General features: G+C 41.5%; 2 protein-coding genes across 7 annotated transcripts in view; both read left to right on the top strand.

The window, feature by feature from the left end:
* The window catches only part of LOC114553116 (zinc finger protein 271), a 687,947-nt gene that overhangs the window by 656,050 nt on the left and 17,239 nt on the right, over window positions 1–14,658 (top strand). The gene's annotated exons all lie outside the window — the stretch shown is intronic.
* LOC114553120 (zinc finger protein 239-like) overlaps window positions 8,577–14,658 on the top strand; it is a 52,331-nt gene continuing 46,249 nt past the window's right edge. The window contains exon 1 of the mRNA XM_028574288.1: window positions 8,577–8,674. The gene's annotated coding sequence lies outside the window, so the exon portion shown is untranslated. The remainder of the gene's footprint in view (window positions 8,675–14,658) is intronic.

Genomic DNA, 14,658 nt, shown 5'->3' on the forward strand with positions numbered 1-14,658 from the left:
GAATGGCTAAATCATAACTGCCTTCAACTGAATACATCCGTTTGTATGTTTTTTTTAGTAAATCTAAAAGTTGCTGTGCACAACCGGATGTAGTCGTATCAGGGGAGAGACTTCAAATAGTCTCAGATTTTAAATACCTTGATAACAATTTTAATATTTAAATCGCATATTACGAAGGTTTGTAATCGCATTAAGTTCAACCTGGCAAACTTTAGACATATCTGCAGCTGTGTGTCGACAAGGGCTGCAATGATGTTTACGCATTCAATTTTATCCCATATCACGTACTGTTTGACAACCTGGTCACAAGCAAGCAACACTTCTCTCAAACCACTACTCTCTTTATATAAAAAAAAAACTCTTAAAGTACTTGATAGGAAACCCATATACTATCATCATTGTCATGTTTTAAAAAAAATACAACCTTTTTAAGTTTCGAAAATTTGATTAGATATACAGATCTTTGTCTTATGTACAAAATTCTACATGGACTGGCTCCTCGTGTATTGAGCCAGTTTGTAAACGCAGTACGAAATGCTTACAGACCCACAAGGAGTGCAGCAAGAGGTGAATGCATTCTTCTCCTGAGGAAAAGTGTATTCGGCCAAACAGCTTTTGCAGTCAGGGCTGCTCGTGAATGGAACCTCATTCCTACTCACATTAGGAATTTTAAAACTTATGTTTCTTTTAAATTTAACTTAAAGAAGTGGCTAACCCGACACAAGGTAGCTAGCTAACGTCTGCTGCTCTCGTCCACCGTGCTGTTTTACACTACTAGCCTACAGCATGCTACTCTGCTAATAGCCATGTTTTACACAACTAGCCTACAGCATACTACTCTGCTAATAGCCATGTTTTACACAACTAGCCTACAGCGTGCTACTCTGCTAATAGCCATGTTTTACACAACTAGCCTACAGCATACTACTCTGCTAATAGCCATGTTTTACACAACTAGCCTACAGCATACTACTCTGCTAATAGCCATGTTTTACACAACTAGCCTACAGCGTGCTACTCTGCTAATAGCCATGTTTTACACAACTAGCCTACAGCATGCTACTCTGCTAATAGCCATGTTTTACACAACTAGCCTACAGCATACTACTCTTCTAATAGCCATGTTTTACACAACTAGCCTACAGCATACTACTCTTCTAATAGCCATGTTTTACCAACAAGCTAAAATGAAAGCTGTTGGTTTGTAGTCTAACTGTTTATTAGTTTCTTTGGAAATGTAGCTGCTGCCGGAGACAAACCGGCTCCTCCAACAGCATGGCCACTTAATATGCACGTGCATGACGTCATCATGCCGGTGACGTCTGCATTCTTTATTGTTTCTCCTCACTGTGTATTAGGCTTCTGAAAGCGTGTCCCCCAGAACAGTGTAGTTGAGTAGCCCTGCTGTAAGCTTAGTATCGTCACATTTATCCTCTGGTCAGTGAACAGCTCTTTTGCATATACAGTGCAAAGAGCCAGAGGCAAGAAGGGGAAGGGGGTGAAAAATATTAACATTTGGGCCACCAAAAATCTACTTGGAATTTGGCAATTAAAAATTTTGCTTTTTCAAAAATACCTTTTTTACGGTCAGGCTGACAGCTTTTTCGAACTAGTGTCCGTGGAGAAGCTAACTTCTGATAGGGTGGGCTGACTGCTTGCCTTTACGTGATTCGTCAAGATCTGAGGTAAACACGTAGTGCCCTCTGGGTAATGTAGTTTATGTAACGTTAGGGTCATCTCTCTGACACACACTCTTTCTCTGTCAGTGGTAGAGGACTGGCTACATGCGAGAAGCAGCAGTACGCAAGAAAAACTGCAGGTACGCTTAAAAGTAAAATGTAGAAGTACCGGTGAGTACTGGCCCCCTTTGAGCACTGCTTCTCTCCACATTGAAGGCTGACCAGCAGTAACTTTATCTTCTGAACAGGATGTATGTTATCCTGGCTAGGACTACACGTTACACTCCCTCCCTTTGAAGGGATTTATTCGACTCAAAATTAGTTAGTTTTCCTGTAATAAAATATTCTGAGTTCAGGGTTCAACTGTTAGCACTATTAAACTAATGCTGCAAAAAAATAAGTATTTGTTGTTCTTAATTAATCACCTGGGGTCTCATTTCTAAACGTGGCGTACGCACAAAACGGGGCTGAAAATGTGCGTACGCCACTTCCCACGCAAAGGTTGTGATTTATAAAAAACAAACTTGACGGGAGAATGTGCGGTCCTCCACCCAAACTCTGACCCATGCGTACGCACATTTTGGAGACAAAATAGGAACTGGCAACGCAGATGGTGAGGTGGTGAACTGAAGTCAGACTGCAGAAAGTACATGTGGGAATAACGATTAGTCTACTCTTAATATGTTTAAGTATTAATGCCTCACGCACATTTCTTCACACCATATCATGAATATTGTACTGAGTGATAATTGAGTGAATATTGTTCTGAGTGATAATTGTTTCATAAACCCCTCCAACTCAAATCTTAAATCAAAACTCATTCTTAATATTTAATCAGCGCTGTCTCGCCGTCACATTGTCCAATAACTAAATAAAATAACTACTAACAAATAACTAAATATCTGTCTTTAATGCTGTGCATATATCATCAAATGTCAAAGTCTGGAAATACAGCCGTTAAGCTCTCGCGCAATCGTTACACTTAATGTCCTCGTAATCAGTCCGGACTTTAATACTGTTTGTGACAAAACCTGCATGAAGAAAAGTGTGTTTGCCTATTACACTTTCTTTCGTCTTCAAATTGTATCTCGGGGTGGGGGATACCGCTAGTTGTTGCTGTGATTTTAGCATGGTGTTAACAATCACAAATTGTTTTAGGCTAAACATGTAAATACTGCGGTGACCCGTGCGTAATGCTGCATGATGGCCCTGCTGGCCCTGCAGGAGGACTGGAATGGAAGAATCAGGAGAAAAAGAGACTTCAGGGACCATGACGATGACTGGCTCATATGCCGATTTAGATTCCCTAATGTAGCTGTAATAGTAATGTAGCTGCACTCTTGGATCTATGTACTGAATAGGGTCCAGTAGAGAGGGCAACGCGCCGGAACCGTGCCATATCGCGGTCCAAATTCAGGTCCTCGCCACTCTGGGTGAAACCGGCTGTTTCCAGAGGGAAATGTCAGACAGCTAAGTTTTTTTTTTTTTTTTTTTTAATAAATATTATATATAATCTTCAACGTAGAAACCAGCGCAGATATGAGCGCAGAAATCATCTTACGACAGGCTTCACGTGGGATTCATGAAACGTTCGTATCACACCAATCAGAGCGTAAGAATGGTCGTACATTGATAAATGCGGCGGCTGGAAACCATCGTCATTTAAATATCACGCCCCAATATATTCTGGGTTTTGAGGCCTCGCCCCTACAATTTACGACATGGCGAGACGAAATCCGGCTGAGAAGCGGCACTTTTCAGAGGTGGAGATTAAAACCCTGATATCTTAAGTTTATTTGCACTAACGTGTGTACTATTTGGCAGACTGAAAACTGGTATTAAAGGCTGTAGAAAGACAGTGTCTTTTATTTCACTCCTGTTTTTTTTTCATGAGTCGGAACGAGGCAACAGCTGAGGGAGAGCGCGTGTCCTCCGCCCCCCCCCGTGCTGGACCCTGTCTCCTGACAGCAGAGGGGCTGGAAAAACAAGCCAAAATAACTTGGTCAATGGCAGAAATAAATCATTCACTTGAAAGAGAAAAAAAAACCTGAAGAATAAATAAAAATGTTGTGCATCGTCATGTTTCCTGTATTGAATATCATTGCCAAACCCCCAGTTGGGGCTGTTCTGGACACTGCTCTCTGGGCATCGGGTCATCTGGCTCCATCGCTACATTTATGGCACCATGTTTTCCTGTGCGGTGTTGTACAGAACCTCCCAGGCTAAAACAATGTTGCAGACCGGCGCATAGAGGTCTTCTAAAAGAGCAAGATCTGCTATTGCTGATAAGTGATCAACTGATGACTTCTCCTTCTCCTGTTAAACTGATTATATGCTGCACCGCAAGTCCACAATGACTCGAAAACTTGCGTACACGAGTTCAGACCAGAAGTGAGATTTGATCGCAGCCTACGCTCACGTTCACATTGATAAATGCCGAGCTTTGCGTAAGAATCGACGTACGCCCGTCGTTGTTTTAGGTCGTACGCACGTTTCATAAATGAAGGCCTGGGAGTCCAACCACTTTAATTAATGTTGACTTTGTGAATATTATATCTGAACTTTTAGCTTCAGTCTTCATCACAGACTCCAGCAGTTTTGGACAGTACCGAAGCCAAGTGAATGTAAAATCAATCTGAGCATCACAACTAACTGTTGTAGACACAGATATGGTCATAATAATGCTCCAAAATGCTGTCAACTTGCCCAGTGTAGTGTGGAACGATGTGACAGTTATCGAGGCATAGTATCGCTTTTTCTTTTAAAGCCAACCCCCCTTCTTCCCCCCGATAACCCTCGCCCTCTAAGCCCTCTTTTGCCGTCCAGCCGTTACAGATACTGTCAGCGGGGCGGATGGTTAAGTCTATATTAGAGGAGTTGTTTCGGATACTTCCCTATATTTAATACTGTAGGTATTAAAATATTAGAGGTTCAAATATAATAAATATTGTATTATAACTATTAATAGGTTCAGATGGATTAATTGAGATACTTCCCTATGGTTCCTAGATCATTTTTAAAGAGACACACACACCCCCGCACTGGCGGGTTCTCGCTACAGTGGAAACCCGATGACGAGACGAGGCTTTTGATTGACAACCTAGATGTCCCCTGTATGTGAAATACACAGCACACAGAAGATCTTTATAACCAAACAATTACAATTGATTACTCTCACTCGGACAGCTGCCTCTGCCGTGGTCACAGAGGTTTCCTCTCAGCTGGAGAATCAAAGGTCTGCTGGTCAGTTCGGTCCCCGGGGTTGCTGCAAACCGCACGGTTAAAGAGGAGGCCCCCACTTCTCCTTTGGGGGGTTCCCCGCTCACGCAGGCGAGTGGCAAAAAAGAAGAAAAAAGGAAAGAAAGTCTTCTAAAAGAGCAAAAAAAGACTCACAAGGTTTTTTGGGTCACCTTGCTCAAGACGAACACAGGTGGTTTTTATTTTATTTTTTTTAAAAGCAAAGAGTTAAAAAGCAAATAAAATAAATGAAAAAATGAACAGAGTTCAATCACTCCAAAATGCTCTAAGACACAGGAGGTCCCTACTCGTAGGGTTTTGGTCAAAAGAGCAGAAAACGAACCCAAGGAAGAGAGAGCGCTTTTCGGCAAAGCACCCATTTTTATATGTACATTTCTTGGGGTTCAACACAGCGAGGTGTGTTTTATCACATTTGTTTCACCTTACATGGTAATACAGTGTTAAAGCAAGCATCAGGTTGGATATACGTAAAAACCATCTCATATGACGATATTTCCTTTATAAATATGTATGTTGCTATCTAACATAGAATCTAACGGCTCAGTTCGACTGCATTGATCAATAGGTCAGAGCAGTAACCTTTTCACCTCTTATGTGCACCCAGAGCCCTCCCCTGTACACAGGGCCCCAACAGCACTTCCTCTTTCCAGCTGTGCAGGTTCAGACAGACAGTTACGCAAAGCAACTTATGCATCTGAAGCCTCTTGCAGACACTTCCTCTTTCCGACTGCAGAGTCAAATAGGCAGCTTCACACCGCAACTCACACTAAAACTCTAAGCATGTTTATAGTAATATCAGTAACACAAAAACTTAGCATGATTATATTTCTAAATGCACATTAACACTCATAAACCAAAATCAAAGGCAGTATTATAGTCTCAAGAGCAGAAATATATTTTAGCTGTTTTTGGGTTAACTCATGTCAAAAGCGGAAGCACAGTCTCCACTGTTCTTGAGCTGATACATTTCAAAAGCAGAAGTATAGTTTTAGCTGTCTTTTGGATTAATACAAATACATTTCAAAAAGCAAGAAAATAAGTTTTAATTGTTTTGTTTTTTGGATTTTCACATACTCTCGTTCAACAGTAGTTAAACAGGAGGAATGTGAGGTAGAACAACAGCCTGTCAACTGCTACTGTTGATTCTGCATCAAGCTGCACAGTTTGGACATGTGCAGCTAACTGACTGCAGCTGGAACATCTGGTGGAGCATCACAGCTGTCTAAAAACAAGGACACATGTTAATGTCTGCTACACTTGATTATATCAATAATTCATAATCTATTAGCCTTGTGTGATGACAAAAACCAAAGTTTCTAAATGTCTGACTTGTTTCCATTGCTGCAGAATGACTCCTCAACAATAAATGCCATCCCAATATTGACCTTACTTCCTTCACCTTTTAATGGTTCTGCTATTACCTTCTGCTTTGGTAGCACTAGGGTTCAAACCTTTCTGCCTAATGGCTGTCTCATCTTATTGCTTTTCCCCTCTTTTATTCCTGTTGGCCAGTCAGACTCTTAAAGTTTGGATTTTAGTTCTTTTACAAGCCAGTAACTGACCCTCTGCAGATATGATAGTTTTGAGTTAATCCTTCATGTACATAGACTCTTTGTCCCAAAAACTCTAAGGATTAACATTATTATAACATCTAATTTAATTGTACTTTGTAGTTTGAATTGAGGATTAAAAGTATAAAATGTGTATGCAGGGTGCAACAGATGGGGGTTGTGTTAAGTTAACTGACTTGAACTTGACGTGAAAGTATAAACGGAGCGTCTGTTTTATATCGTTATTTATTCCATACATGTTCATGGCTCTGTTCATCCGTCTCCATCATTACACACAAGTGAACTGGCATACATGGTATACATGCAGTATGATAAACTGTAATACCTCAAATATAACAACCAACACTATTACCGTAATGTATTGATAAGAGCATTATCCAAAAATGATATTTAACACACAGATACATATTTTGGGAGGAAGACAGTTTTACAATTTATGACACGAATAAATGTGTAAAAACGACTTTCTTCAGAGTTTTCATCATAGAATTTAATGTGAAATATTCACAACACCCTGTTTATCATCTGTTCATTATGTTGTTAGAGAGAGAGAGAGAGACACAGGAAACACACAGCAGATACAGAGAGAGAGAGGGAGAAGTGTGAACCTTTAATTTAATAATCTTCTTCTGACCTTTTATCTTCCCTGTTTGTATTTTCTGTGACTGAATGTGGTTTTAAATCTGTTGAGGTGTGTTCAGACTGAAAGCAAAGACACTGATGATGTCATACAAAGTTAGAAAATAGAAAGCAAACTGTTTCCAGAGGACACTAAAGAATGATGGAGCAGCAGGAAACAGACCAGGTCAGATAGTAAACAGCTGATTTATTCATCTGACTTGTAGAATAACCTCAATGATTGAATTGGTTTAAATGTCTGGGAATGTGGAACAACTAAATGCAAAATGAATGAAATAAAACAAGGCCACATGCTGATTATTTGTGACTTGATTTGATGGATTTATTCTTCCTGTTGTGTCTGTGTTTAAACTCCTAATTAAAAGGTAAAGTTTCCATCCTCTAAAAGTTCTGTTGTTGCCACTGACAGACTCAGATTATTATTCTAAGTGTCTGACAACATTATGGAAAGGATCCCTACAGAGATAGAGCTTTTAGATAAAGAGTAAGATCCTTTTAGTTTAACATGAAACAGCCCCGAAATCACCATCACCAAACTCCACCAGACTCCATGTAAATAATTAGGACTTTTAGTGTGTATAGAGCCAGCATATCTCCACCAGACTCCATGTAAATAAACAGGACTTTTAGCGTGTATAGAGCCAGCATATCTCCACCAGACTCCATGTAAATAATCAGGACTTTTAGCGTGTATAGAGCCAGCATATCTCCACCAGACTCCATGTAAATAATCAGGACTTTTAGTGTGTATAGAGCCAGCATATCTCCACCAGACTCCATGTAAATAATCAGGACTTTTAGCGTGTATAGAGCCAGCATATCTCCACCAGACTCCATGTAAATAATCAGGACTTTTAGTGTGTATAGAGACAGCATATTTCCACATGTAAATGGGTGAATTAAGAGTTCATTTCAACCAAACCAGAGTGGTGATTGTTGTTGGAACAGTTGATATATATTTTTTCTTTTTCTATTGACTATAAATTAAGTTTGTTTATTAATCATGAAATTGCTCCATCCATCTTCGTCCACTTATCCGGTGACGGGTTGCGGGGGGAGCAGCTCCAGCAGGGGACCCCAAACTTCCCTTTCCCGAGCCACATTAACCAGCTCCGACTGGGGGTTCCCGAGGCGTTCCCAGGCCAGGTTGGAGATATAATCTTTATACTTACAAATTATTTCAGTGCTGTACATAGTAAGTACACAAGTAAAGTACAAGTTTTTATTTTTATTCATTCATTTTTTTTGGTTGTGTTATTTTATTTATTAATTGTTTGTTTGTTTGTTTTGAATTAATTCAAGCATAGACTCTATGAAGTTCATGGTATTACACACTCCTGTACAGTTGGTGGCAGTATAATACAAAAGTAGTTATCTGCCACAAAACAAAAGGAGAAGAAGAAGAACCCTGACTTGGAGGAAACCGGAAGTCTCGTTGCTTCACTGTGATCTCGGGCTGGCGGCGGGACTTGTTTATTAGTGAGTTTTAAACATAGACAGTATAAGAACAGTTTTAAGAAGCTCCAGGTAAACCTGCACACACACACACACACACTGGTGAACACTTTAATAACTGTTCTTTTACACGGCTATCAAAGCGACTTGAAGCCAAGGCTGCGCATGCGTTAGCTTCCCATTCTGCTGTTGTTAAGATTCAAACAGAACGTCCGTTGCTGAGCAACAGTCTGCTCCCTTAGTTGCTCCTCTGTAGAGGAAGGTGAACAATGGGAGCAGCTGACAGTGTTGGCTCTATCATTAAATGTCTTTAGTTGTGTTAAAGAGGAGTTGGAGCAGAGTGTCCATTGTTGGACGTCAGAGTACGGGCTTAGCTTATCTGCTAATGTAAGCTACCGACCGTTAGCTTGAAACCATCCAGAAAATAGACGGTACCATAAGGGGATTTACTGACACCGCTCATTTTACACACAGCTTAACAACAAAACAAAACGCTGAGTGAACACCAGCTACGTTTTTCATGTTGGTTTTGAGCGGTATGCACCCCCACTAACCTGGTAAACAGTTTTAAATCAGTAACGTTACTACAGCGTGTCGGAGGACTACACACAGTCTCCTGCAGCGGGAGTCAGAGGGACCGTCACAGCAGCGTGGCTAACGTTAGATTCTTGTCTCATCTGGGCGTGAGTGCGGATTTCATATCGCGGCGTTCGTCGCTGTGTAGGCTATCACCAAGGGGGTAAGCTTCGCTTCAGAACTCGAGCCATCTATGGCGCCATTTTGTTGCTACAAAGGTATTAGGCTCGTTCGAGATGAACTGCGCCTCGCCTGTAAAGTAGACGAGAGCAGGCGGCAGCAGCCGGGGGCGGTGACAAAAGTCCGCTCTCAAGTCGGACAGTTTTCCAGCTGATTCCAGCAGCATTCAGGATAAACAGGAAGTGACACAAACACTGTGGTTCAATTCCGATTTAATAAAATGTTATCAGACAACATATATCAGCTCCTACACAATCTCCAGTTGATTTTATTATGACAGAGTAGCTGTCAAAATTCTCTACATGCGATCTGTTGCTGATTTTAATTACCAACAGATTGTAGATGATCCATAACCTGAACACATATAGTCTCTCTGACTTCTAAACATAACTATCAGCCACACAACAGGTGTTCTGTACATAATAAGCCTTTAAAATCAGACAAATAGCAGTTAAAATCCCTCCGATTCAAAATCAATAAAAAGTTTATATAAAACGTCATCATGTTGAGTCAATTCTGAACCAATCAGCTGAGAGGCCGGCGTTTCCCAGCATGCAGTGGGTCCACCTGCGTCCGCCTGGCTCTTGCAGTTGGTGAAAAGCAACTGCGCTACCTGCGTCTCAGAACTGCTGCCGCCTTGGTCTCGTGAGATGCCCACGTGTGCATGACGTCAGAGCAAGTCGGGATCAAGTCGGACAAGAATCTAACCAGCATGCATTGGGCGGCGATCGCAGGTGATCGATTCTGCGCAGATCTGGCTCATCTCGAACGAGCCTATTACCTCCTGTTAGCATTCCGCTGGCCGCCATTTTTTTTTACGTTGGAGGCAAACGTCGGTAAATATCGAGAGGCGCGAGCCGCCACGTCTGCGGTACGTCGCCGTTGCAAACGTAGCGATCAACATGTTCACCATCATGCATATACAGACTACCTTTTAACAATGATATACGGATAGGATTGGAGTTGAACTTTTTGAGATGAAAAGTTCACTGACACGTAACCGACAACCACACTATGACAGACTCTCCACTTAGCAGCAACTGCAGTGTATAATTGTAAATTAATGTAGCCTACTGGCAGTATGGCACACGTGGGTGCTCAGTATTTTCATCGGCGCCTATGAATGGTGCTGATTTTGGATTGGAAAAGAGTTGCATTTGTCCACTGTGAAGGTTGTGGAAACAGGTGGCTTAAAAAGTTTGTTTATTGTAAAAAACCAGAGGAGCACGCAAAAGCGAAAACCAAAACGTAACATAAGAGGCAAACCTCAGTAAATATTGAGAAGTGTGAGCTGCAAGGTCTGTGGTACATTCCCATTGTAAATATGTCATTAACATTGAGTAAAAGGGCCAAAACTTGTCTACGTTGATTATAGCGCCCCCTAATGGCCAATCTTTGCCAAATTTAGTACAGAGCCTCAGAGCGGCATGCTGAATAAGCATCACAAGATTTGTGTTGAGTGCGTTTTACTGTGGCAGAGATATTGCAATTGCAATTTTCCCATTTAAATGCATTATTAGCCAAAACAAATAATTGTTGCTTATAACACCCCCTAAAGGCCGATCTTCACCAAATTTGATACAGAGCATCGTAGCACAGTGTTGGGGAGTAACGGAATACATGTAACGGCGTTACGTATTCAGAATACAAATTATGAGTAACTGTATTCCGTTACAGTTACAATTTAAATAGTTGGTATTTAGAATACAGTTACATTGTTGAAATCAATGGATTACATGACGATACTTCTGTTTCATGAGTTTATTCACTCTGAATAAATTAAGGCAACTCTATGCATTTTCCAGAAGCCCCGATATGAAATCGAAAAAAATAGCTATTTGCGTGATCAGTCACAATGGAGTCGGAACCGGCACGACAGAGCCAGGGCAGCAATACGTTTCTATCTTGGAAATTCAAACAGCATTTCACATTAAAGAACGAACAGGGAGAATGAAATACAGCTAACTCGGCCGTGCAGCCTCTGCTTGCCAGCAACCAACCTCCTTTCAGCTCCAAATCACTCCACTTCCAACCTGAAGAAGCATCTTAAAGTAAGCTATTTTTTTAATTAGCCAAGGGTAGTCATCTGTTGTAGTTTTACTGGTCACCTTGCTATTTTAACATTGACGTGCGACTTTACATTCTCCTACGTGCTGATTTACTAGCTCCAGAGCTGTTTAAAGACTGACTAGCCCCGTTTGACATGCTAGCTAATGTTAGCTAAAATTAGCTCGTGGTAGCAAGAGTGCGGTTAGATTTTTGTAGTATGCAGTTCGGGACTACCAATACAATAATCTGCTTGTTCAGGTACACATTCAGCTAGTTGGAATAAAAAGAACACACCATTATAGGCCTGTTTAGTAAGATGGATGTGATAGCTGCATTCTTATAAAACGCAATTCAGTGTGGAAGTAATCCTGAAGTAATCAAAGTATTCAGAATACGTTACTCAAATTGAGTGTGATTTGTGGGCATGTATTCTGTATTCTGTAACGAAATACGTTTTGAAAGAATCCTTCCCAACACTGTCGTAGTGGGATGTTGAACAAGTTCTTTACATCCTAACATTTAATTTGGTCGAGATATGATATGATACGTGTGTGGTAGCTAGCTAGGAAAATTTGTTTGGTCATCAAATGCGCGTACTTAGCAAAATTCCTTTAGTAAATTTTGGTCAGGTCCACCTGAATCACACAGCCTAGGACAAGTTTGAAAAAGCTGGTTTTGCGCATTGCACGATATTGCAAAAACTTTGGAGCGGAAATGGCCGTGGCCTATATCATGTGATTCAGCTTTATTCAAGGAAAATGTTCACGTTAGAGTAAGTAGTAAATTTGGGCGTGGCATATGGGACCCACGTCTAAATTTACTACTTACACTAACGTGAACATTTTACCCCTCAGTACCCCACTCTAGGGTTGGCCTGAGGAGTGTCCCTAGATCAGGGCTGCCCAATTTGGGGCCCGTGGGCCAACATTGGCCCGCACACAGTTTTTTTTTTTGGCCCGCGCTCTGGTCAGAATTTCATTCTGTCTCAACGTTCTATTAACTCACAGACTGGCTGCAGTTCACTATCTGGCCACAGTTAAACATTGGTTTAGATTGGGCAATAGAGGGGCGCTATTTAGCTTATGTCAGCACAGATCTTTATGATGACAAGAGTGAAGAAGAGGGCTGAGGAGTAGCTAGTAACTGCTGTCAGAGCGTTTTCACACAGACAGCCTTTAGTTCGGTTGAATCACACTAGAGTTTGTTTGTCCTGCTGGTGCGGTTTGTTTGGGCAGGTGAGATTGCGGCAATCTAACTCTGGTGCGCACCAAAAGTGGACTAAACAAGCGTACCGAGACCTGCTTGAAGAGGTGGTCTCGGTACGCTTTCAATCCAACTCTGGAGCGGTTCGTTTGTCGTGAGAACGTGATTCGTACTCGAACCGCACCAACTATACACACTCCTCAAGTCTGAACTGATGTCTCCTGTAGTCAGGTGTGTTTAGCAATCTGCGATGCAGCAGAGCAGCAAACTGTAGCAGCTTGCAGTGTTTTGTATCACAGAAATAAACTGCGGTCAAGCTGCCGTCCGTCACTCGTATCTCCGTGGTCAAACCAGCCGCCGCTAAAGTTGGAGACAGACGCCGGCAGAGCAGAACAAAGTCTTGGTGACCAGAGCAGACGTAGTAACGTCTCTCACGAAACAATGTCTGATCATTTAAATGAAATGTGCTGGTTTGACCATGGAGATGCAAGAAATATGAACTAGCCCAGAACACAGGACCTTCGTTTTGTTTACTTTCTTGCTCCCGCCCCCAGACACATCCGACCAATAAGAGGAGTTGACGTTCTTGCGTGATTTGTAATGGTGCATTTTGGTACACTTGGATTCTTCCATGTGTGAAACCAAACCAAACCGACCGAGGGCAAATCGCTCCAAGTTTACTATCACCAACTGATTTGGACCAAAGCTAACGAACTACAGGTTCACAAGTTGGCTGGAACCTGATATTGAGGGACTTTTGAAAAGCAAAGACAGGCTTCATGTCTCCCACTGATATTCCAACTGATAAACCGTTGTAATGTATGTCGAGGGGCATGTTCTGCCCTGAATTGTTGTAATGATTAATCAAATTGATTTGTATTAATAAATAGTGTTTATGTATTACTTATGAATATGTATTTTGTTATTCCTTAATATGTGTTCAACTTTATGATTTATGATATGCAAATATGCAAAACATTTCAATTTAAAGGCCCGTTTAGTTTTGGCCCGCGGCCCTCCAGCCTGATTCATTTTTCGCCCTTGAAGGGGAAGAACACGTGGGGGACCTTCAGAGGGTCACGACAAACAAGAATCTAAAGTTTGGCATTTATTTTGGCCAAGATATGATACTGAGTTCCGCAAGGCGAGGAACATCTGGCATTTTTCTGGTAAATGATCGTTGATTGAGGCTACTGTGCATGTAGCTTGTAGCTCCACTTAATGACTTTTGTGGCTTACATTTTAGTAGTTATTTAAGTTTTAATGCAGGAGATACTTCACACTCTGAAGTCCTATTGATTGGTCACCTCATCATCATTTCCTCATCTCTATTCAAACAGATCATTTTAATATAGTAAAAAAGTGGCGTTTTTCCATTACATGGGATGAGATTTTAAGTACCGCCTCAGTATTGCTTGTCATCTTATATGCCGACTCGACGCTAGGGCTGTCAAAATTTCTTAAAAATTACGTTCGAATATTCCCTCTAAAATAACAACGAATATGCAAACTATTCGAACATCTGGTTGCGCATGCATCCAAGGTGGCGCGCCACATCGTGACATCAAAATTATGCAATATCCGGCCGAGCCGATGCCGCGCACGGCTCTTTTTTTGAGTTTGCCGACAACAGGACTCTGAGTGACTGCAGGTCTCTCTGGTAAACTTACCGGGTTAAGATGAGTTCTTTTATGGTGAATGAAAGGCTCGATCCGACGAAGTAGGTCAGTGAATCAAATCGAAGCATTGACGGCAATGCTGCTGCCACTTCTGCCGTTGTTTACCTTTTTTTTCTTCTTCTAGTCCGTAAAAAAGGGCAGCGTCGGTAGCCTTTGCTCATTAGCGCCACCGCTGTTCAGGAGAAGACTGCAGCTATTGTCGCGAGCACCAGCGCAGGTATAAATAGTCACGGCGATCTCATGATGTCACATTTGTATGCTCCAGCTGGGCTGTGTCCAGTATGTAACGGATTTCAGGCGCGCTAGTAAAGCAGACAGCCAGACAGCCTCTGCTACAAATTCGTTTTTTTAAAACTATTCCAATATATA

The sequence above is a fragment of the Perca flavescens genome, chromosome 3 (genome assembly GCF_004354835.1).
Source record: "Perca flavescens isolate YP-PL-M2 chromosome 3, PFLA_1.0, whole genome shotgun sequence".
NCBI lineage: Eukaryota > Metazoa > Chordata > Actinopteri > Perciformes > Percidae > Perca > Perca flavescens.